The 4,285-nt window shown below is 40.4% G+C and overlaps 1 protein-coding gene across 1 annotated transcript in view; it reads left to right on the plus strand.

Moving 5' to 3' along the window:
* The window catches only part of LOC116685806 (SH3 and multiple ankyrin repeat domains protein 3), a 122,862-nt gene that overhangs the window by 90,654 nt on the left and 27,923 nt on the right, over positions 1–4,285 (plus strand). The window lies entirely within an intron of this gene.

Below are 4,285 nucleotides of genomic sequence, written 5' to 3' on the forward strand. Positions count from 1 at the left end.
GAAATGTGCTCTACAGATAAAGCTGCCTTGCCTTGCAAGATTTGTTTGTGATGGAATGTGCATTAAACAGTTCGGTTCAGTTCGGTTCAGTGCTATGGAAGCTACGCATCACTTGTTACATTTAAGTTTGTTCCACGTTTGGTTTACGTAGCAGCGAAGGATCAGAGCCAGGAGAGTGGCGGTTTCTTCAACATTGGGGATGAAAACTACCAAAGAAGAAGAAGATTGTCAGTAAGACAGCCTCTGATTGGTCGACACGCGTTCATTTGACAACATTCTGGGAGTCAAGATTGTTTTATTATACATCCATGGTCGAAATGATTGTGTAAAGGCTTCAGAAAAACACTGCAGTTCTCCAGGCTGGATTAATGAACTTCTGGACGCGTTAGGGTCCCACAGGAGACCTCTTTGGAAAGGTCCAGATGTTAGCTATCATGCTAAACACTCGGGACGACGCTAGCTTGACGTGATACGGAGATATCGAACATTACGTGACTTGATTTACAATCGCATAGCCCTAGTGGAAGCATCGCATTTTTCTGCTTGTAGACCAAAAAAAAAAGACTCTACCCTCTACTCTCTTCAACATGGTGGATGAAAACACCAAGGAAGAAGAAGATAGTCAGGGAGACAGCCCCTGATTGGTCGACACACGCTTATTTGACAATATTCTGGGAGTCAAGATTGTTTTAGTATCCATACATGGTCAAGATGGCTGGGGCTAGTAAACAAAGACACTGCAGTTCTCCAGGCTGGATTAATGAACTTCTGGACGGGTTAGGGTCCCACAGGAGACCTCTTTGGAAAGGTCCAGATGTTAGCTATCACGCTAAACACTCGGGACGACGCTAGCTTGACGTGATACAGAGATATCAAACATTACGTAACTTGATTTACAATCGCATAGCCCTAGTGGAAGCATCTAATTTCTCTGCTTCTAGACAACAACAAAAGACTCTACCCTATATTGATGAGGAGATATTACATAGGACGTAAACGTGAGGTGTTAATGTGCGTTGGCTAGTGCTGTTGTACACAAGTCCTTTCTCAGGTTTGTCGGTATTTGCACTCAGGCTTTTCTAAGAGTCGGCCATTGGTCTTTGGCCAAATATTCCAGTTGGTCTCGACCGAGTCCTTTTGTGCTTTTGGTCTAAAGTAACTTCCTACATCGAAACCAAACCATTGATGAAGCGCTTGTTCCTTGTTACTATGAACGGAATTTTTACAGATAGATATGTATAATAACTTAGGCAAAAATGAGCAGTATAACAATGGATTTAAAGGTAGTACAAATAAAGTTTTGGGCAGAAGCTATCCACATTAAAGTGCAGTGGAAAGTAATTGCATGGTAACGTTGGTAACACACTACATACAAAAAAAATTAAAGCTAGTTGAAATATAATTAAGCTTTGACCGTGACGTCAGCTTCTGGTCTTCAGGCATTTGAGCTGTTGTTGACAATGAATTGGCTTTGAATGAATTAAAAAGCTAATCAGTGGATAATTATCACATTGTGTGACAAAAAAAGGATTTATTTGCATCTTTGATTGGCCTTTTTTTGCCGCTGGTGAAAGGCAGTGTTAGGATCTACGATGGAGATCAGCCAGCGGCAGTTAAACCATAGAAGAAGAAGAAGAAGCCGTCTCGTTAACGTCTTTCATCTGCAGTGCTTGGCAATCACAGCGTGTGTGTGTGTGTGTGTGTGTGTGTGTGTGTCTGTGTGTGTGTGTGTGTGTGTGTGTGTGTGTGTGTAATGATTATGTTGTTGACATACATGGAGGGCGGGCCTTGTATGGATGGTGAAGGTTTGTTTTTTTCGACACGGGGAAGCCAAATTCATCAAGTTAAATCCAACCAAGCATGACACAAAATTGAATTGAAATTGATTTCCTATTTTTAATATACGCTACCTGTAGATTTTGTCAATATAGGCTACACTTGATGATGATGTTGACACAGTTAGTTTAACGGTTTAACTATTTAAATAATTATTCACCATAACAGTCAGAATGGCTGCAGAAGGGAGAGGTTTTCATCTTCCTGAAAAAGAAACGAAATGTACCTGATATTGTCGTCAAAACACAACACACAAAGGTCCCATGGCATGAAAATGTCACTTTATGAGGGTTTTTAACATTAATATGAGCCCCCCCAGCCTGCCTATGGCCCCCCAGTGGCTAGAAATGGTGCTAGGTGTAAACCGAGCCCTGGGTATCCTGCTCTGCCTTTGAGAAAATGAAAGCTCAGATGGGTCAATCTGGAATCCTGCCCCCTATGACATCATAAGGTGCAAGGTTACCTCCCTTTTTTTCTGCTTCGCCCGGCCAGAGAATTTGTTCCCCCCAAGAGAGAGAGACATTGTGGCTTTCAAACAATGAAACTGGCAGTTGGTCAAGGTCATAGGTGTATTTCAGCATATTTTGATATTTAATGTTAACAGCACACGCACACACACACACACACACACACACACACACACACACACACACACACACACACCACACATTTTTTTAGGTACTACTAAAATCAGTAGGATTGGGCATAGAGAACCGGTTCTAACTTGGACTTGTTTCGAAAATTATGGTACCGGATACACACACACACACACACACACACACACACATTAACACACACACACACACACATACACACTCCACTCTCTATAGTACCTAGAATGTGTTTATAATTACATAAGAAAATGTAAGAAAATTAGACAAGTAACACTATAAATTCCACAGCCGGAGGCCACGAGCTAAAATAATCCAGCATTGAGTTTAGTTTTCCATCTTTCCTTTTTGTGTCTCTTTCTGATAGATTTTCATTTTCATTATCAGAAAAAAACGGCACATTAAACCCAAAGAACAGCGAGTAATCTGTGAAAAAAGGAAACTCTATCCATGACACATGGTCTCGCTGATAGAAATGGAGACCTTTATCTGTTGTTATCAGACAACAACATGTCCATCAGCAGAGTCCAGGTGTCTGGGACAACGCCATGACAAGCACGTCAGCTAATGGACCCACACACACCAGGATGAGTGTGTCAGATGCTGCAGGGCGACACACACACACACACACACACACACACACACACAGCTCAGTCTGGATCATTTCCAGGGGCCCCACAGCTGAAACGTCTCATCTGTTCACTACTGCTTTTCCTGAGTGAAGAGCTGCTCCCGCATCAAACCAAACACTTCAGCTTTCTCCAGCTGAGTTTTTCATGGTCAGTGCTGATGAGAAGAAAGAAACCATCATCATGTTGATGACAGTCCACAAGAAGAGTGGTCTCCAGACTGGCTGCCAGCAGCTCTTCTCACTTCATGCACGTTTTATCCCTCCTGGTGTCTTCGGGTCAAATTTGACCCCTTTAACAAAAGGTTTCTAAATCAGATTGTTGTCCCAATTGTCCCAAAAAAGTAACATGGATGCTCCTCACAAGTTAAATAATCAGTTCAAATGTCAATAAAAGTGACTAAAATGTGAACAAATGTATAAAAAAAAAAGGACAAATGAGAAAAAAATACAAAACAAAGTGACTAAAAATGTGAATAAAGTGACAAATTGTGGGGAAACAAGTTAACTTAATAATCAGGTCACTACTTTCATTGAATTTGGGTGATTTTCCGTCGATTCCATAGCATTTGGAGAAAGAAATAAATGACAAATGTAAAAAAGTCAAAAAAGACAAATGTAAATAAAAGTGACTAAAATGAAAAAAAATGTTTCAAAAAAAAAATTTCGATCTCAGTTCTGACAATCTCAGTTCTCCATCGTTCCTGTTTTTATCCAATAAGAAACATTCCTCTGTTTGTTAATATCACTTTAATGTTATTGCTGCAAAATGGGATTTTCAAGCAGACAAACTTACACATATGTAATAAAAAAATCCATAATGGCGCCTGTGTATTGATTTTTTCCACCCCCACCCTTGGTAACTACTATTTAACTGTCTTTAACGTCAAAGATCTGCCCACGGACCTCCAATCAGAGACCTGTGAGGATTTTAAGATACAAATGATTGGATGTTCAGGTTGTTTTAAATGCTTAAGAGCTATCCTGGTGCCTGGCGAGAGGCAGTGACGGATGGGATTTCATATGTCTTTAATATTCTGATTCATAAATCATGTTGATTCCTCTGATTAATAGAGTGCAGTCACCTAGCCTGCTACCATTAACCCTTGTGTCGTCTTTTGTTGACGCTGTTTCTCAGTGTTTTTAATTTTCATTCTTGCGTTTTTGTCCCTTTTTTTAACACTTTTGACGCTTTTTTCAGTGTTTGTCA

Source organism: Etheostoma spectabile, unplaced genomic scaffold, assembly GCF_008692095.1.
Source record: "Etheostoma spectabile isolate EspeVRDwgs_2016 unplaced genomic scaffold, UIUC_Espe_1.0 scaffold271, whole genome shotgun sequence".
Lineage (NCBI taxonomy): Eukaryota > Metazoa > Chordata > Actinopteri > Perciformes > Percidae > Etheostoma > Etheostoma spectabile.